The sequence below is a fragment of the Thamnophis sirtalis genome, unplaced genomic scaffold, assembly GCF_051295495.1.
Source record: "Thamnophis sirtalis isolate CommonGarterSnake01/CBP01778 unplaced genomic scaffold, rThaSir2_p1.2 scaffold_5, whole genome shotgun sequence".
Lineage (NCBI taxonomy): Eukaryota > Metazoa > Chordata > Lepidosauria > Squamata > Natricidae > Thamnophis > Thamnophis sirtalis.
Window position 1 is genome coordinate 87,599,885 of NW_028261385.1, and position 21,437 is coordinate 87,621,321.

The 21,437-nt window shown below is 40.6% G+C and overlaps 1 protein-coding gene across 1 annotated transcript in view; it reads left to right on the top strand.

The window, feature by feature from the left end:
• The first annotated feature begins 5,875 nt into the window (after nt 1-5,875).
• The window catches only part of ACO1 (aconitase 1), a 70,039-nt gene continuing 54,477 nt past the window's right edge, over nt 5,876-21,437 (top strand). The window contains exon 1 of the mRNA XM_087716144.1: nt 5,876-5,986. The gene's annotated coding sequence lies outside the window, so the exon portion shown is untranslated. The remainder of the gene's footprint in view (nt 5,987-21,437) is intronic.

A 21,437-nucleotide genomic window follows, 5' to 3' on the forward strand; every position in this document is an offset into this window, starting at 1 on the left:
AGATTTCAGAAGTGATTTGCCATTGCCTTCTTCCTAGGGCTGAGAGATGGTGACTGATCTAAGGTGACTGAGCTAATTTTATGCCTAAGGTAGAACTAGAACTCACAGTCTCCCAGTTTCTAGCCTGATTCCTTAACCACTACACCAAACTCTCTTGCTTGTAGTTTCATTTGTACAAGTAGTCCTCAAGTTACAACCACAATTGAGCCCAACAATTATGTTGCTAAGTGAGATCTTTTTTAAATTGAGTTTTGCCCCATTTTATGTTCTTTCTTGCCACAGTTTCAGTTGTTAAGTGAATCATGAAATTGTTATGTGAGTCATGCAGCCGTTAAGCAAATCTGGTTTCCCCCATTAATTTTGCTTGTCAGAAGCCAGCTAGGAAGATTATAAATGGGGCACATGACCTTTGGATAGTGCAAGTGTCATAAATAATTGCTGGTTGCTAAGTGCCAGAATTCTGATCACGAGGCCATGGGGATGGTGCATTGTTAATGACAACTTCCAGGTTTTCTCTGCTGTTTCCCCTCTAACTAGCTGAGGCTACTACAATGATAGCTGCAGTCCAAAATATAAAAGACTACCTATATCAGTTTAATGGCTAAGCATGCCAAGACTAAACTAGACTAGACTAGACTAGACTAGACTAGACTAGACTAGACTAGACTAGACTAGACTAGAATAGAATAGAATAGAATAGAACAAAACAGAACAGAACAGAACAGAACAGAACAGAATATTCTTTATTGGACACACAAGGAATTTGTCTCTGGTGCATAAGCTTTCCCTGTATATAGAAACAACAATGTGATTCAAGTAATTCTGTGTGTGTTTGTGAGTTTCATTGCATGTTCCGTTTTCTATCTCTGCAGCAACAAAATTGCTTTTCACCCATTCTATAGTTGGAAGCAGATAGTTTAAATAGGACCATTTATTATTGTTGTAGTCTTCTTTGTACATTGTGTGATTGCTGTAGACAGCTAATGAATTGTGCCTGTTACATTGTTGATAACTTTAGAAATTCCCCATTCCTTTCTAATTATGGCTTTCAAAAATGTATTTGTTCTATGGAATTAAGATTATCTAGGATTCCCAGATCCAGGTTACTAAAGGACCAATGTCAAAAAAGAGATACAGAGAAGTACAGATAGTCATCAATTTACAACTATTCATTTAGTGATCGTTCAAAGTTACAACAGCACTGAAAAAAGTGACACGACCGTTTTTCACACTTAGGATGGTTGCAGCCTCCTCCCCATGGTCATGTGATCAAAATTCAGATGCTTGGCAACTGACTCATTTATGACGGTCACAGTGTCCCAGGGTCATGTGATAGCAATAGCAGTTAGACTTATATACCGCTTCATAGGGCTTTCAGCCCTCTCTAAGCGGTTTACAGAGTCAGCATATTGCCCCCAACAACAATGCGGGTCCTCATTTTACCCACCTCGGAAGGATGGAAGGCTGAGTCGACCCTGAGCCGGTGAGATTTGAACAGCCGAACTGCAGAACTGCAGTCAGCTGAAGTAGCCTGCAGTGCTGCATTAAACCACTGCGCCACCTCGGCTCTTTATATGTGATCAACTTTTGCAACCTTCTGACAAGTAAAGTCAATGTGGAAGTCAGAGTCACTTCACAACCATGTTACTAACTTATCAACTGCAGTGATTCACTTAACAACTGTGGCAATAAAGGTTGTAAAATGGAGTAAAATTCACTTAACAGCTGTCTCTTAACCCTGCTAAGATTTTTCAAGATTAGACAAAGTCAGCTAGTTGCCGTCATTTATTTTGAAAAATTACAATTCATGGAGTAATAAATATGAAGAAGAATGTTACTTGTATTTTTATTAATAAAAACTTACTTGGATTTATAGAAATTTATCAGGACAGCATTTGAGTTGTACAGTAGTACATGCCCTTAGTTTTTTGCTGTACTTTCAGTACTTCACCATTAGATGGCAAGCTTTGCTTAACCATTTTGATCATCAGATAGCTATTTCATGTACAATGATACAGTACTCAAAACTGATTATGCAAGATTTCAGTATAAAATCATATAGCTGGCTATAGCTTTCATTATTTGTTATACCTTTAATTTTAATTTATTCAGTCATTCATTCATTTCCCTTTCTCTGGCAGTTTATGTAATATTCTACAAAACTGTTCACTTAAAATATACTTTTAGAACAGAATTATCTATCTATCTATCTATCTATCTATCTATCTATCTATCTATCTATCTATCTATCTATCTATCTAGCAATTTCAAGCAATTTCAACCAAACTTGATACACAGATAATTTACTCTCTGGAAAAAAAAATACTGTGGGGGTAAGATACCTCTAACACCCCTCGGGGGGGGGGAGTGTTCTGTTAAGATACAGCCTGTTGTGTCTTAAAATGGCTTCTACTGTACAGCGCAGTGGAGTTGTCATGGTAACGGCTTCGCACTTTTGAAAGCTCCCAGTGATGGGGCATCCACAATTTCTGGAGGCAAGCTATTCCATTGATATATTGCTTTCATCATTGGGAAATTTCTCCTTAGTTCTAGGTTGATTCTCTCCTTGGTTAGTTTCTAATCATTGTTTCTTGTCTTATCTTTTGATGCTTTGGAAAATAGTTTGACTCCCACATCTTGGAATATGGGCCCTCAAATATTGAAACACTGCTGTCATGTCTCCCCTAGTCCTTCTTTTTATTAGAATAGGCATACCCAGTTCCTGTAACCATTCTTCGTGTGTTTTAGCCTGCAGCCCCCTAATCATTCTTGTTCTCCTCTCTGTGCTCTTTCCAAAGTCTCAACATCTTTTTTATATTGTCGTGACCAGAAGTGAATACAGTATTCCAAGTGTGGTCTTACTAAGGCTTTGTACAGAAGTACCAGAACTTCACGTGACTTTGATTCTATCCCTCTATTAATGCAGCTTAGGATTGCATTGGCTTTTTTGGCAGCGGCTGCACACTGTTGGCTAATATTTATTTTAAGTGATCACTCACTAGGACTTTTAAGTTCCTTCTCACAGTTACTTTGCCACTTATTACCTTGAAGAAAGTCAGGTGGCGGCCATCACCTGAAACAAGAGGCAAGATAAAAGATCAGTACCAGGAAAGTCAAATTTCCTTTGGGTATAGTAGATAGACAAAAATTACTTCCCCAAGACTCCAGAGGCCAGAAACAGGCCTGTTTCTGGCCTTCCAGAACTTCTGGGAGGCCCGTTTTTCCCTCTCCCCGAGCTTCCGCACAGACCCTGCACTTACCTCACATCCAAAACGGTCTGCGTGGAGAGTCCTGGGAGGGGAGGAGCCAATCAGGAATGGGATTTGGAGGTTCTCTGAACTGGCCATAATATTAGCTACAGTTCTCCCGAACCCAGGAGAACCTGTAGCATCCCACTCCTCCTTACAAGGATGGGTGGAGGAGAGCACTACAACTCAGCATAGGGAAAGGCTGTTTCTGAAATATGGACTAATTCCTAATGAATCAGTCAAAGTGATTTTATTGCTTACTAGAGGGGCGGTGGCTCAGTGGTTTAATTAGGCTGAAAATGGTTTTTGCTCCAGTGGTTTGAGTCCTAGCATGGTGTGCTAAGGTGAGTTCCATCACTCATCTCAGCTTCTGCATACCTTCATTTGAAAGCATGTTTTAGGTGAGTAGACAACCACTTGGGGAGATGGGGAGACGATCCCTGTCCTCTGAACCCTCCTAATTGTGACTCCTGTTTGCAAACAGCTCCAGGGAGGGAGGGGACCTTGGATGCTGCTGCGGGAAGAGCCACTTGTCTTTCTTCCTGGTGTAAAGCCAGCTCACCATGGAAAGTGTGTGTTTCCTATAACAGAACTGGTATCTTGGCAGCCTAATACTATTCTGAAATTGCATTGCAGTTTCCTGGCTACTGTAACACCACCATACTTAACTCTAATAATAATTGCTTGCTGGATGTACACATTCCAGAAATCTAACAGACATGAATCATTGTTATTGGTTAATGGATTAGACTTGGAGCAGAGACTCAAGAATCCTGGTTTTATATGTATAAAGGATGATATATGTAGTCATGCAAATGTCATCATTCCTGTCCTCACCTCAGCTATTGGGATGCAAGCAGACAATGACTGTATTTGTTGGCAACATGCCCACACATGTCATCATGGTTTGCTCAGATACATTTAACCAGGAAGATTTCCCCATTCAGTTATTTATCTCCTGGACAATTTGGATCAGTTACACAAGGGGTGAAATTCAGCAGGTTCTGGAGAACCGGTAGTGAAAATTTTGAGTAGTTTGGAGAACTGGCTGGCCCCAGAGTGGGGTGGGAATGGAGATTTTGCAATACCCTTCCCCTGCCAAGCCAAGCCCACAGAACGGATAGTCAAAAAAAATGAATTTCACCACTGAGTTCCACTCTCTTCCCCTGACCTATAAAACACAGCTTGTTTGGGGATCAAATAGAGTGTTTTTTTATGCTGCCTTGACCCTTCGGGGGGGGGGGGAGGATGTATGAATGAAAGATGAAGGAAACGTAACCTTTCTGGTCTTGTGTGTCCTTTCGCTGTTAAAATGGTTATTGATTAGGTTCACACATCAATTGAATAGGTTATTGGGGAAAAATCCCAAGAACTAAGGAAAACTACCACCAGGTAGAAAAATAACGATTGCAATAGAGTTAACCGTCCATGTTTCTTAAATAACTTTTGAATGGACAGACTGCAGTGGAACAGACTCCTGTTATGCTCATCAGATTCGTCCTTGGGATACAGAATACAGAATTGTAGCCGCTGTGTTTGCTTGCAGACGCTTCATTACCCAACTACTTATCCAATTAATTACCTAGTTGGGTAATAAAACGCCTTCAAACAAACAACCAAGCTCAGAGAGCACTATATAACAACCCCACAATTCAGTCATGAGCCACAGATCTTCTCTTCTATGGTCCCGAGATCAGGAATGAAAATGAGCAGGTTCTGTAGCAGAAATTTTGAGTAGTTCAGAGAACCGGCAAATACCACCTCTGACTGGCCCGAGTGGTGTGGGAATGGAAACTTTGTGGTATCCTTACCCAGAAGTGGGCAGGGAATGGAGATTCTGCAATATCCTTCCCCCAGGAGTGGGGTAGGAATGGGGATTTTGCAGTGTCCTTTCCCCTGCCACGCCCACCAAGCCACGCCCACACAGCCGGTAGTAAAAAAAATTGAATTTCACCACTGCCTGAGATGTTTGAGGATTCCCCGGGATTCAGGATTCCCTGCATCAGCCCTGCTGATCCATTGCGCCAAGCCTATATTTTAACATCTTGCTTCTCACCTTTTTTCGAAAACACGGAGTTTCAAATCAAATCAAATAAAGTTTATTGCAGTCAAGGACCAGAGACCAGAACAATTTAAAAAAAAAAAACTTCAAGGACTATCCAGTTAAAAATCCTACAATAAAACAATAAAATAAGAACGGATAATCAATAACAGATAAAATAAAAATAATAACAGTTAAAACACGGAGGTGGTTGTTGAATTTAGGTCTCAGATTTGCACATCACTCCCCCAGCCACCCCGATTTATAGCTTTGTAACAACTTCGCGATTCCAACGGTTGAAGCTAATTTTTTGGCCGACAGTAAATCCCAGGAGAGAGAAGGGGCCGTAGCAAGTCGGTTTCGCCGATTCAGACGTGCACCTGCAAGACTCGGGTCGGGACGCGGACGCGGGAGGAGAAGCCAAGCGAGTGTTCCCTTTGGGAAGAGAGAGAGAAAGAGAGGGAGAGAGGGAGGGAGGGAGAGAGAGAGAGAGAGAGAAGTGTGTATGGGGGTCTTTCCCTGAAAGGGAGGCGGAGCAGCTGCTTTTCTTTGCCCGCCCACTTGACCCGGGTGGGAGGAGCTTGTGCGAAGGTGGAGCAAGAGCGGCAGCGGTGGCGAGCACGGGGGTTCTTTCTTGCCTGATCTCTCCCGGCGCCGCGCAAAACAGCCGCTGCCGCCGCTTCTCCGGTCCAGCTGGGTAAGTCTCCGCGGCTTCTAGCTTTGGCGAGGACGCGCGTGCGCCAAGGAGAGCGCAGCGCCCCGGGTTGCCGCTAAAGCTTCGGGGTGGCCTTCCTCCTTTCCTTCCCTTCCCTTCCCTTTGCTCCGATCGCTTTCCTCCCTTTGTTCTTGCTGCCTTACTCGCAAGTAATCCCGCTGGCGTTACCGAGAGGCGAAGAACGGAGAGAGGCGCCCGACCGAGTAGCCTTTTATCCTCGCAGCGAAGCTTCGCTGAAGGCCCAGGGAAATACGGCGGGCCACCTCGGGCGTTTGCCTCGCGGTTGTGGGAAAATCTTGACATTCGATCGGGGTTTTAAGAGATTAAGAGAGTTGGAAGGGACTTGTAGGTCATCTAGTCCAACCCACCCACCCCCCACAACCAAGTAGGAGACCCTGGTCGCACCTTAAGACGCGCGTCTATGGAGATTCTCAGTCATCCAGGTCTTGGTTATCCCAAAGGGACTTTTTTTTCCTTCCAAGAGGCAACTGGACTTTTCTGGTTTTTCTTTGAAGAGGTTTCACTTCTCATCCAAGAAGCTTCTTCAGCTCTGGGACCTGAAGAAGCTTCTTGGATGAGAAGCAAAATGCCTGCAAAGGAAAGTGAGAAAGTCCAGTTCCCTCTTGGAAGAAGAAGGAAGAGGAAGAAGAAGACCACCACCACCATCTTTGGGCCTTAAGACTGTGTTGACAGAATGTCTTTTAGATAATCCTGGATGTGCTTCCTCAAAAGTAAGCCTGGAGGGACAACTCGTCCCCTAAAGGCAGATCAGAATTCCTGGCTTGTTCCCATTCTTGTGTGTTCTTAAGGCTTCCTACCCCACCCCTGTCTAAGATCCCAGAGCCTCTTTGACAAAAATTTCTCAATCTTTGCTGGTCATCGGTTATGCTTCTTAGGAATTACGGATTTGTAGACCAATAGAATTGAAGGACATCAGATCAAAAAGAGGAGCTCCAAATTCTTTATCCTTTTTGTACTTTATTTATTTAATTTAGAGGGGACTGTCGTTTTGCCCTTTGCCATTTTTTTTGCATTATTAAACTTAGAAAGGGGAGCATTGTGGGCCCCGATCCATGCCTATTTATTTATCTTTTATTATGTTATATAAAGTTTTTCTGACGTGATTTACTTCTGACTGAACTTAGTTGTTGAAAAGAATCTCTGAAGATGAATTCTTAATTTGGGTTCGGAACTTTTCTCAACAGTTCCTCCCCTAATTTTTCTTGGATCACCAGAAAACACAGAAAGTCTGGTGTGTGTTTTGCTGTAAAGAAAACTTTTACACTTCCCTTGCATTACTATTGACTCAGCAATCTGAGGCTTTGCTTTCTTCTCATTTTTCAGATTTCCTCCTTATCTCCCCCCCCCCTTTTTTTGCCCTCCCCTATTTATTCTGTATGTTAGCAGGAGCAAAGTTCAGCTTCAGTTTCACAACACTTTTTTTTTCTTTTTCCTAAGGCTGAGAAAGACTCAGTCTAGGAAACATGTCTTGGGTGGACCTTCTTGTTTCTGTCAAAGCAGATTAAGAATGATACAGGTTTTATCTGTTGCTAATACACCTGTGAAGGGCTTCTCAAAAGAGCAATATTAAGGTGGAGCACAGAAGCATTGCCAGAACTACCCTGATAGAGTTTAGAAGCTTTTCTTCTAAGAAATCTTTTTTCCCCTTCTTCTGCTATATTGTGAATATGAATATTGAATTGTAAAATCATTGTCAAGACTCTCATCCCTCTGAGTCTTAAACTGTTAAAATTATATGGGGTTACATTATATAATATTTAAAGAAGACATATTCAATGGAATTTTCTTTCAGAAATGTATTCTATGTATTCCTTCATGGTGCTCAGGATATTCACTCTTAGCCACACAGTCTTAAGTTGTGGTCTCGACAGAGGTACTCTTAAGTTCTACATGCAGTTTTATGAAGTTTGAGGTTACTTGTAACTCACCTTGATGGACCTTGGAAAGGCTAAGGAGAGAGAAACTTGGGGAATGCACCGCTAGCCCAGGAAATCCCAGGGCTGCAGGATAGATTGAGACAAGAACAACAAATCCACAAGCAAACAACAAACGTTGATGTTTTTGTCAGGCAAACATATCCATGTAGTCAATAGGAGCAAAGCCCAACTCAAGGAAGAATCTTTACTTTTTAATTTCAACAGCCTTAGTTGTACACTGTATCTCACTAAGTCATAATTTGCATTGCCTGTGTTTGCTGAGTAAATTAAACTGCATGTCGTTATGCTATACATTATAAGATAAAGATTCCTCCGCACATGTATGCTAATCATTTCCAGCTCTAGGGGTGGTACACATCTCCGTTTCAAAGCCGAAGAGCCAGCGCTGTCCAAAGATGTGTCTGTGGTCATGTGGCCGGCATGACTAAATGCCGAAGGCGCACGGAACACTGTTACCTTCCCACCAAAGTGGTCCCTATTTTTCTACTTGCATTTTTTATGTGCTTTCGAACTGCTAGGTTGGCAGAAGCTGGGACGAGCTCACCCCGTTATGCAGCACTGGAGATTCGAACCGTAGAACTACCAACCTTCTGTTTGACAAGCTCGGCGTCTTAGCCACTCAGCCACCATATCCATTACTAAGCTATAAATGTTGGTTTGTAAGCTAGGCTTATATATCATTCAACATGTATTGCTTAACATACAGGATAAACCTCCCCAGGAATCTAATTACTTCAGTAAAGCACAGGTGTTGTAATCATGAATAAATAAGTTGTGCTTTCATAACTTCTGGGCGAGTGTAACTGAACTCAACCTATGCTGGTTTATAAAGAATCACCAAGATGATTTTTTGCATTATAAAACTGGTTTATCAAACTAAGAACTAGCTTAACCCTTCAGTTTGTGCACTTTTCCCTCTCTTCTGAAGTGTTCACTTCCTTTTTGGTTGACCACAACTTGCCATTCTCCAAATCCAAGAAATCAAAAATTTACAACTCAGTTTTCTTTGAAAGCATCATGTTTTAGCCATTGGTTGTGAAGGTAAGATCTTTCAATAAATTGTAGTTAAGATTAACTACTGTTTTTATTAAATAAACAGAAATAGGAAAGCAGTGATTTTAAAAAAATGCCTCCCCCTGTCTCTAGCCAGAGAAATAGTGAAATGGAGATTGTGTCCTTCATGAAAAAGTATTTCTTACCTTAACATGCTGAATTGGCCTCTTGAAAATGCCATTTTTCATTCCCTTGGCTAGGCAAAAACAAGCATGATTTGAAATGTTCACAGGTTCAGAGTAGAAAATAGCACATGAGTGACATTGGTTATGGAATTTTTGTTGTTATGCTGTCTTTTACGTGCCACATGAAATGCAGTTGCTGGTCTAAACGTGTTTGTATACTGAAACCAGTGACAATCTAACTAGATTTCTTTTGTAAAAGTCATCTGTTGCTACAACTGACAGTAATAATAATACACAAAACTCTCTACTACAGTGCCCTGATTGAATCCTGTGAGAATAACCCAGCTCACAGGTATCAGCAGAGCATCTCTTGTAAGTTATTGGTGCAAAGTTTTCAAGAGTTATTCTTTCAAATACTTTGGCCCAGTTTATAGGAGATTTCATTGGTGAAACATTCATGTAAAACAACCTGGGAGAAGTTTGAATGATTTACCCCCCTGCTGCTTGGCAAAAGAGCAGCAGCTATTAATTTTTTTTTACTGTTCCACTGATGTGCCACAGGATTTAGTTTGAAATTTTGTTACTTTTTTACCTGCCTGTTTCTCATGCAAACTATAATCAGTGATTTAAATTATGAATTTTTATTGGTAATGCTTAAGTCAGCCGTTCTCTAAGGATAATTAGGTTTCTTTATTGCAGGAAAATCAAAGACTAACAAATATGTAATGACAAATGCTTTCAAGGATTAGGATTTATGTCCTGTATTTGCAAGTATATACACATTTTGTAGATACCAATGGGATTGTAAGCAATGAAATTAGGCTGTAGTTATTCCTATTGTTCTACCATTTATTTTCTGAAATTCCAACCACCCCAAAACTGCAGTTCTTAGAGTGATTTATAGCTGTTAGCAATGTAAAAAAAATGTTACATTGGAAAAGTTAATATGGAGAAAAAACACAGCAATCAAGCTGAAAATGGTGATAGCTGTAATGAAAACAATGTAGAATTCTATCAGCATTGAAAAGTTTTTGAAGTTACTACTATATGTGTAACATAAGCACAGTAAATCTGCCATTTATAGCAATGTAGTTAGATCTCTACATTGTTAGAATTTAATCACAATCAGAGTATGGTGGAAAAATAAAAATGAATAATACTGGAAGCAGGAGATGGGAGGCAAAGAAGTTGAAAGGGAGAAAATGGAACTAAGAATATATAGTATTATTAAATAAATATTAAATAAATTTGGGACATGTTGGTTAATCTATATACTACTAAAATTCTCATTGTGTTAATCTGTTTGCCTGTTTGTAGTCTCACTTTAGCCCAAACAGTGCATTATACTACAATTGGAGATTCTCAGTCATGCAGGTCATGGCTATCCTGAGGAGGCTTTTTTAAAAGGCAACTGGACTTTGTTTTTCTTGAAGACATTTTGCTTCTCATCTAAGAAGCTTCTTCAGTTCTGAAGAAACAACCTATATGAGAAGTGAAACATCTTCAAGGAAAAACAAAGTCCAGAACCCTTTTGAAAATGCACCTTTGGGATTATACTACAACCATTTTTGAATTGAGGTACCAAAAATTTACTAGCTTAAAGAATGTGTTAAAAATCTCAGACCCATTACTCCTGTGGAATTGAAGTTTCCACAATGTCCGTACTATTTTATTTGCAAAGTAATGGCTATTGCAGCATCCCAGCAGTCACACAGTCAGGATTTCTGGTGCTCCCTGCTTCCCACAAGCAAAGTCAATGGGGAAGCCAGCAGGAAGTTGGAAGTCATTCCCACTTGCATTTGCTTTTTTGCCCAGACATGGTCTTTCTATTTAGCTCTTTAGCCAAGTAAATATTAACTTATTATTGAAGTTTGTTTGCTACTGCAATTATTTTTCTATTTATGTTATATACTATATGATCACAGCAGGATTGGGATACACACACACACACACTCAGTCTAAAATTTAATGTTCATTCTAGTCACATCAGACTGCAGTACCTTTCTCTCAAAGGATGACCCAATGGGTTGCAAAGTTGCCAGGTTTAAAATAAAAGCTTGTAGAATATTTGTAATGTTTAGTTAAATGATTTACTCGAATCACACGGAGTCACGGCAGGCAGGCTCCTTTTTTATAATCAGCTGTTGGGAATCATACCAGGAGATTTTGGCATGTTTGCTTTCCATGTAAGAATGTGATTGATCATGCGTTTTGAAGCTTACTTTTTTATTCCCAATTTATTCTATGGGTGACTCCAGAGATAAGCCATGTTGCAACAGCAGTGCAAATGCAAATGCAGCATTTCAGCACCACAAGGGAAAGAATTTTAAAGGTTGTGTCACAAGGTTGCAAAAGCTTTCTGGCATTTTCTGTAAATATGTGACACGTTTACTATGTTCACATGAGAGAAAACCTTTCTTGGCAGTTGCTGTAGACAAATACTGCACCGGGAATCCATCTTCTGTTCCCTACAAAATGTTCTTGAGATTATGGTATGTAATAAAGGGAGAATTTCACAACTCCACTCCCGTGTTAATGGACCGCTAGTTCTTTTAATAAAAGAAATCAGACTATGATCGTACTCTGTAATCTGAATGAATCACGTTGATGTGATTTCCCCTTCCCCCTCTCATTCTTTGCTTGACACCTCAAATATTTTCCTATATTGGATTTTAAAAAATATACGTTTGAAAAAAATGTTATTTTTCTCACATGATATGAATGAGGATCTGGAACTAAGATCAACAACTTACACTAAACTATGATATGGTTTGGTTTAATATGTTGAATGAACCCAACAATTACAGTTTGTAATCATAGTTGTGGCTTATTATTGTGTTTGGAGTCATCTTATTTGACTTATTTAAACCATGGTTTGGCGCATTAGTTAAATGGGCTCCTCTATATGTGTACACATTTAATTTTCTTTCACTATGATCTTACACTGTTCTCTGTTTCCTGGGTTAGTTCTTTTCTATCATGATCCTCACATACAATATTACTGTACAGTTTAGCTGAGATTGATATCAAGCAGGCAAATTATGTGTGTCCTTCTGGTGATTAAAGTGAGAGTTTATGATTAAGTGTATTGATAACTTTCTTTTTGTCGAAACGTGTTCTTTACATGCCAGCAAATAGCAAAACCACAATATTGTTAAATGAAAAAAAATTATTAGAAGATTCTCCAAATATTTAAAAAACTGCAGAGATTTTTAATTACAGGAGAAGAGATAGAAAAAGATGAAAGTTTATAAAAGGGTAAAAGAAAAAAGTGCATAGTAAGAAAAGAGCAAGAAAAAATATATCTGAAGAAGAGATTTTCCTCTCTTTTGCAGCAGTAACAAACTTAGCCATTTTTGCTACATTTTTGCTACACGCAGCAAAATCTCTACCCTTCCATATTGCATATCATTGTTCTTCCGATAAACATTTCTTTTTAATTTATAAATCCAGAAATCAGCAGTTCGTTTTTAATCCATTCTCAGCAAACATCTATAAAGGGTTTCCAGTCTTTTATAAAGGTGGTTGTAGATCCTTCTTTCAAAACTGGGTCATCTTCTAGAAAGTTGCAATTTGTAAAATGTTTTGCTTCTTGAATATTTTTCAGAAAGAAGGAAGGATACATGCCTCTTTTTGGAAACTAAAATTAAATCTGGAAAAACATCTACTTTCTGGGAATAAGACTTTACCTTTTTGTCACTTTTAAAAATCTCTATGACTTGCTAATGACAGTAAGAGAGCTGAGGGTGGCAAAATTTAGTGTAACTTTTTGTGGCAGAGGTCAGCAATATCCACGTCAGCCATGTCCACCAAAGAAACCATTTCCTAATAACCAGGTGAGCCTCCCATGTTAGCTGAGCTACAGGTACTCTTCTATTCAAAAGCAACATACCATAAATTCATAGGAAACCCAAATATCCAAAGAAGGATAGCAATAGCAGTAGACTTATATACCGCTTCATAGGGCTTTCAGCCCTCTCTAAGCGGTTTACAGAGTCAGCATATCGCCCCCACAGTCTGGGTCCTCATTTCACCCACCTCGGAAGGATGGAAGGCTGAGTCAACCTTGAGCCGGTGAGATTAGAACCGCTGAACTGCAGATAACAGTCAGCTGAAGTGGCCTGCAGTACTGCACCCTAACCACTGCGCCATCTCGGCTCTTGATTACATACCTTCAAGAAAATAGTGTAACCATTTAATGAAGATTATTGGATTCACTTTTTTTTTAGCTTTATGCTGCTCAGATATTGATGAATTCTGAGAGAGGGATAAAGTTATCCTAAAACCTGCCCAAATGGGGCAGGACAAGAATCACCTCTAAATACTCTCTTTGTCCTTCCTGGAAATATTCCAAACCACTGTAGAGAAAGATCAAGTCTCCTTCAATTCAAGCTCAACTCCTGTGACTTTATAGTTACTATCAATGTATATGTAACCATATATATAGTTTTCTTGACACAGAGCAGAAAAGAGGAATGATTCAGTGCAGAGGATAATTATTTTAACTGCAGCTAATTGAGGTTATTCAAACTGCCGACCTTTCTGATCGACAAGCTCAGCGTCTTAGCCACTGAGCCACCACATCACGTCACTAAGTTATTGAGCATCATGGAGTAGGCTCTCGTTATTTGTCCCAGCTTCTTCAACCTAGCAGTTTGAAAGCATGTAAAAATGCAAGTAGAAAAATAGGAACCACCTTTGGTTGGAAGGTAGCAGTGTTCTGTGCGCCTTCGGCGTTTAGTCATGCCGGCGATATGACCACAGAGATGTCTTCAGACAGCGCTGGCTCTTCGGCTTTGAAATGGAGATGAGCACCGCCCACTAGAGTCAGAAATGACTAGCACATATGTACGAGGGGAACAAATACAAATACAATAGCAGAGCTGGAAGGGATCTAGTCCAACCCCCTGCCTAGGCAAGGAACCCTATACCATTTCAGACAAATGGCTATCCAACATCTTCTTAAAGACTTCCATTGTTGGGGCATTCACAACTTCTGGAGGCAAGCTGTTCCACTGAATAATTGTTCTAACTGTCAGGAAATTTCTGCTCAGTTCTAAGTTGCTTCTCTCCTTGATTAGTTTCCACCCATTGCTTCTTGTTCTACCCTCAGGTGCCTTGGAGAACAGTTTGACTCCCTCTTCTTTGTGGCAACCCCTGAGATATTGGAACACTGCTATCATGTCTCCCCTAGTCCTTCTTTCTATTAAACTAGACATATCCAGTTCCTGCAACCGTTCTTCATATGTTTTAGTCTCCAGTCCCCTAATCATCTTTGTTGCTCTTCTCTGCACTCTTTCTAGAGTCTCTACATCTTTTCTACAACGTGGCGACCAAAACTGAATGCAGAATTCCAAGTGTGGCCTTACCAAGACATTATAAAGTGGTATTAACACTTCACGTGATCTTGATTCTCTCCCTCTGTTTATGCAGCCTAGAACTGTGTTGGCTTTTTTGGCAGCTACTGCACACTATTTAAATGGTTGTCCACTAAGACTCCAAGATCCCTCTCACAGTTACTACTATTGAGCAAGGTACCACCTATACTGTACCTGTGCATTTCATTTTTCTTGCCTAAATGTAGAGCCTTACTCTTTTCACCATTCAATTTCATTCAATTTCATTCACCTTTACCTTTAATTGAGGTTAACTTTCATATAAACTAACTTAATTTTAGTTTTGTCCTAATTCCTTCCACTATGTCCCCCACCCTTCAAGGTGATGTTCTTTTGATCTGTTTCCTCTTGGTAGCTAACACAATAAAAATGTGTCCTGCAGATAACTGAAATTATACTAAATACAAATACCATTTAAATACTTAACAGTCCTATGAGTGAAATAAGTGGGAAGGGAAGAGTCCAAAGCTACAACAGAATGGGAGGCATAGGTAAAGTCCCTCTGCACCTTGTCATACACCCCAGCCTACATTATCTTGTCCCGGGCACACGGAGCTGCTTCTATTTTCAACATCAGTTGGTGTACTTATTGCATAATTTGCATTGTGCCAAGATTTAAGATCAGGTGATTAGCACTTAAAAGACATTCTGGTTCTGGCTTTCTTCTGCATGTGAAAGCCAAGCACAGCTATTCAGGACAGGGTGTATCTAAGATCAATGCACACATATTCAGTGGGTGGAGTGTCTTTTGATCTGGATCAATGCAAATGGATTTCCAATCAATGGATTTTAATCATATCCCCTCCCCTCCCCCCCCCCCCCACACACATCGCCAGCTTGTAAAAATACTCACTTGGCTGCTTTAATCAGTGGCTTAGAGGAGCGCATGCTTGCGGAATCTGTCCCTTGTTTGAGGAATTCTCTGCATTAAGTTGGGAATTCAATTTCTGTTTTTTCCATTTTCAACAGATCACTTAGGATCTCCTTGGGATGAAACATGTATGTATATTTTCCCCAGGATCTCTTTATACAAACTTTCTCAGCTTTGGGTCCTCTGTATTCAGAAATACTAACTCCCATAATTCTCAGTAACAGCCTTATCAACAGGGGAATTCTGGGAATCCCCGTGTCTGGATAGTCCCCAGTCTGGGGAGGGTGGCATAAGACTTGTAATAGAGAAGATTGACGGTACCAACCAATCTACTGAGATTGCGGCACTTTCATTCAGCTAATCAGAAGTTGTGTGCAGTTTCTGAAATACATGGAAATAAACATTTCTTTTGCCTTCCTTTGGATGACGCCACTTTGAAGTTGGTTGAATTTAATTCTAAGCGGGCATGCACAGGCTTGTGCTTTTAAGGTCCCTTCTTAGCTTCCTATGATTCTTCATTTGTTCAAAACAGAAGAATAGGTGTGCATAGGATTTTTAATTTTCAGCTCATAGAAGATAGCAGTTGTGGTCCTGTTATATTAAAGGTAAAGGTTCCCCTTGCACATGTGTGCTAGTCGTTCCCGACTCTAGGGGGCAGTGCTCATCTGTTTCAAAGCCGAAGAGCCAGCACTGTCTGAAGACGTCTCCATGGTCATGTGGCTGGCATGACTAAATGCCGAAGCAATAGCAATAGCAGTAGACTTATATACCGCTTCATAGGCCTTTCAGGCCTCTCTAAGCGGTTTACAGAGAGTCAGCATATTGCCCCCAACAATCTGGGTCCTCATTTTACCCACCTCGGAAGGATGGAAGGCTGAGTCAACCCTGAGCCGGTGAGATTTGAACCGCTGACCTGCTGATCTAGCAGTAGCCTGCAGTGCTGCATTTAACCACTGCGCCACCTTGGCTCTAAGGTGGCACACCTTAGAAGGCACACGGAACACTGTTAACTTTCTCACCAAAGGTGGTTTCAATTTTTCTACTTGCATTTTTTACATGCTTTTGAACTGCTAGGTTGACAGAAGCTGGGACAAGTAATGGGAGCTCACTCCGCAGCACTAGGAATTTGAACTGCTGACCTTTCCGATTGACAAGCTCAGCGTCTTATGCTGTTGGTTAAACTGGAATGTTGGAGGGGAAAATAACAACCTATTCCTGATAAAGTAAATGGCAAACCCTTTCCATAGTTAAGAAAACTTTATGAATCCAGCATAACTCAAGAGCATTTTTACCAGTTTCTAAACTGTTTGCTTTCTTTTGCCTAGAAATTGAAGCTTGGGAAAAGTACAGTATTCAGCACAGAATAGAAGATACAGTTGCAGATATCAGTTGAATTTAGTTGATACTGATTTCCATTGATTTGGATAGTTGCAAATCACAGTGCATGCAATATAATATGGCTGTATGGAGTGATTCTGTTTTCCAACGCTGTCTCCATCATACCTTCATTTTTTACTACTTTTCCCTGGCCCTGCCTGAACTATTACCTAAACATCCAGGTACTCAAATAATTGAGTAGGTTCAGTCTTCATTGGATTAGCCTGCCTTTGCTGGTTGCCTTTTATTTGTGATGTTTGCTTTAAGATTTCATTTGCTTCTGTACAAATCTTGTTTCCCTTGAGAATCCCTGTACTTTCTGGCATGTTGATGAAGCTCTTTTGGCCATACAAGTCAAGGAATTTTCCTCCATATGAGAAGGAATAAGAAAGTGCTTAATGGCCAAGAATGCAGGATTTGATCCATCTTATGGCAAGCTTTTTTTTTTAACTTGTTCTCCTTTCATTCTGTCTCCTGCTGTGGGTCAAAATTTACGATTGACTAAGGACGTATTTCTCTCCAATGAGCAGAAGTTTCCTATGCTTTATTTGTTCACTCCTAATGTCAGAAAATCTTAACTATCTTGAAAATAAAACCAGCAGGGAACAATAATTACAAAGTGAGGAATAGGAAGGGGGTAATAATTAGAAGTAAGCAGACATGGAATGAACAGATCAAGGCATAACTCTTTGGTTTTAAATGTTAAGGTCCCATAGTTTTGAAGCACCCTGCCCCAAGTAATTCAGGCCAATTAAGAGAAGTGTCTCTACTTGTGATTTAAGCTCAGTAGGCTTAATTGGTAACACTGAGGCTTAATTGGTAGATTATATATAGTCTGTGAATTACTTCAGATCTTGTAGTTTTGGCATTTCTAGAATGGTAAATTTGCAAAATCAAAACCACCTATGTGAAGCAAGGTTGATTTCATCATCACCACCCACATGGGCCAAAAACTGATCAACCAGGAGGACATGTTCACTGTGCCATAGACAAAAGGCAAAGGCAACCATTTTTAGAAGTTCCTGGAAAAATTTTAAATGAAAATAATGATCCTACATATGGATCTGAGATAACTTCCAACCGAAAACTCTCTGCAGCGCTTTTATGGACAGATGAGTACTGTTGACAGGTGAAAAACCAGAACTGGTTTAAATCTGAGGGCCCAGGTTAAATGTCCTTATTCGAATAAAAAATAGTATTCTAGACAAATCAGAATTCTATGCTAAAATCGCCAGAACTTTTAGTATTTCAGATTCTAAATGCCCAGATGAAAGATTCCCAATTCAAAGTGGGGGGAAAGGCAGGCCCTCAAGATTACTTATTTTTTCCCTCTTGAGCAAAAATGTCTGTAATTTGTCCAGACAGCTAGAAAAACATCCTTACTTTTCCTCAACAGGCTCTGCAGGTCCTTGTAGCATCTACAGGTAGTTTTTGCTTAACATCCATTCATTCAATGATCAGTTAAGATAGTGCTGAACAAAAGGACTTAAAATTGGTCCTTGAAGTTCCAGCTGTTGTGTGTCTCTACAGTCATGTGGACAAAATTTGGACCCAGTCACACTTGTGCCTGCCTTTTGGTTGCCCTCCTAGCCATGGCTGTCAGCTGTCCCACTGCATGGCCATGCTCACTACTATCACATCTTCCAGACCGCGTGCCATTACTGAACCAGCTGGACCCTTCTTTGGCACTTCCATCTTTTGTGCTGGTGTAACCAGGGGCTATCTTTATGGGTCTTCTTTCACAGAAGAATGCCCTGGATGTTGTCTGAACTAAAAGCCCAGGCTGATTCATAAATGGCCAGCACATGCAAGAAATCCCAGCTATACCAGTTCAAATGAAAGTGGTGCAAAAGAAAGTGTTCTGACCTAGGCTTCCCAAGAGCATGAAGCAAACTCCTTATCCCAACAAAAAACCCTTTTATTAATTGACTGTGAATTCTGCTCATTCACATCCAGCAAAGTCTTTCAAGGGAGGATGTACAGTCACAGACCTTATCTGGCTTAGAGAGCTGCCAGGCCGATATCTGCAGAACTTGAAAGGAGTCTTGGAGAGTCATGAACCAATTAAGCGAACTAATTGTCTCCTGCAAACTCCACTCCCCTTTCACTCCTCTTTTATTTCCTCTGGGAGGGACCATTCATCGTCCACCTCTGCACACACTGGGAACAGGCTCCAGCTGTTTGTCTGCCTCACTGATGTCTGACTCTGAAGGCAACTGATAACTGGCATACGGCTCTGGCCCCCTCTCTGCCTCCAACACAGAGCCCTCATCAGAGCCTTTCATGAGCCAAGGTGGCGCAGTGGTTAAAATGCAGCACTGCAGGCTACTGCTAGATCAGCAGGTCAGCGGTTCAAATCTCACCGGCTCAGGGTTGACTCAGCCTTCCATCCTTCTGAGGTGGGTAAAATGAGGACCCAGATTGTTGGGGGCAATATGCTGACTCTCTGTAAACCGCTTAGAGAGGCCTGAAAGGCCTATGAAGCGGTATATAAGTCTACTGCTATTGCTATTGCTTTCCCAGACTCCAGGACTGGCCCATGTTCTTCTCCAACCTCCTCACTGTCTGAATCTGCTGCCAGCTCTGCTGGCTGCTGGCGGGCCACAACAGAAAGCTCTGGCAGATACATAGTGGTGCATGGTGTGGTGGGCATGGTGGCAGTAGACAGGGCTGGGAGGGGGAAACAGCTGGCAGCAACAGGTAGACATGCAGCTAAAAGGACATAAATGAGCAAGGGAGTCCAAAAGGGGGCATTTCCTTACCTTAAAGAGGCTGAGGGCTGAGAGGGACCAAGATAGACATGGCTTGGATCAGGGTGGGTACTCCCCTAATGACCAATGGGATTCAGTTAACAGCAGCAGTGGGAAGCGCTGGGGTTGCTATGGTATCCCTAAGCAATTTAGTCACATCAAGTTGTCCTATATGACTCCATTGCTTAGCAACAGAAATTCCAGTCCCAATTACTGTTGTTAGGGTTGAAGACTACTGTACAGGTAGTCCTCGACTTACAACAGTTCATTTAGTAACCATTCAAAAGTTACAATGGCTCTGAAAAAAATAACTTATGATCATTTTTCACATTTCGGATCATTGCAGCATCCCTGTGGTCACGTGATCAAAATTGGGATGCTTGGCAACTGTCTTGTATTTAATACAGTTGCAGTGTCCTGGAGTCGTGTGATCCCCTTTTGTGACCTTTTGATGAGCAAAGACAATGGGGAAGGTAGATTCACTTAACAACCATGTTACTAACGTAATAACTGTGATGATTCAGTTAACAAATGGAGCAAGAAAGGTTGTAAAATGGAGCAAAACTCACTTAACAAATATCTCCTTTTGCTACATAAATCTTGGGCTCAATTGTGGTCGTAAGTCAAGAATTACTTGTATTGCTCCACATAATTTTACATATAAGCCTGTCAGGTTTCCAAATAACATACTCATAGCAAACAAAACTCTGAGCAGGCAATTTCCACAAAGAATAGGTTTATTGAATATGTCATATTGGCACAGGCTGGTGAAAATCGACTCTGAGTCTTCCCGTGGTTTTCACCTAATTAAAAGTAAAAGTCTGTCACTTTCTCAAAACAATCAGTCACATGGTCCAATCAGGATACTGTCCAGTTGCTAGGTGACTACAGTCCCCTCCTTCCAAGCACCTGCAGGAGTGTCCTTGGTTCCCAAGAGAAAGTATATTGTTTTCACTACAACATCCCAACTATCTCCATTCCCCCCCTCCCTATCCCTCTTTTTCAGTGTGTCAGCCCTGAAGCCTCAAAATGGCCTCAGTCAGGCCAGCTTCAGGGTTGAGAAAGCCTTGATGCTGAATGGTGCCCATTTACCACAGTTTGGATAGCAGGCTTTCTCTAATGAAAATGGCCTGTTTGTTTAGATTGTGGTCAGTATAATGAGAAGGATGAATGATCAAAAGCATCATTCTATCTATTGGTATCATCCTTCCACAGCTGAAAACTGCAGAACAGTCTGGATCATATATCTTTGTAGCACGTTTAAAGTTCAGATCCCTTTTGAGGCCAACGACAGCTTTTCAATTGATTTCTGTAAGGTCAGATTGCAGTTAGTGTACCGTAAAAGGCAAGGCAACAAATGGTGCCTATAGTATTGCAAGCCATGAACTTCACTCCAGATAGCCTTATCTTTGGTGCCCAGGTGTTTACTCAGTATGGAATATAACTGCCTCCTTTTGTGCAAAAGCCTCTAAGCAGAGAAGTAATTGCATTTGTTTTAACGTGCAAAACTTAATTGCTTTTAGAAAAACGGGGAGTTGGTTTTAAAAAGGTAATTATTCTACAGTTTGTTTTTAAAAGCCATCCTTTTTAAATTAGTTTTCAATTCTGTTATCTCAGTATTATTTTTTTCAGCTGGATAAAAAGTATATCTTGGTTTCTTGTTTACAAATAATATTCAAGCATTGATATACTTCTGAATACTGATTGTCCTCCCTTTCTTAGGCTGTTTTAAATACTGATATGTATGCTGACATATCTGTTGTATTTAAACTTTATATAATTAGAGTGTTCTTATATAACTAATGCAGTATAAATATAAAATGTGCTGTCAAATCTGGTGATGATTATTGTCTTTTCAAATGATTTCCTCTAAGCCTGCTGTAATTATTTTATAAAAGAACAG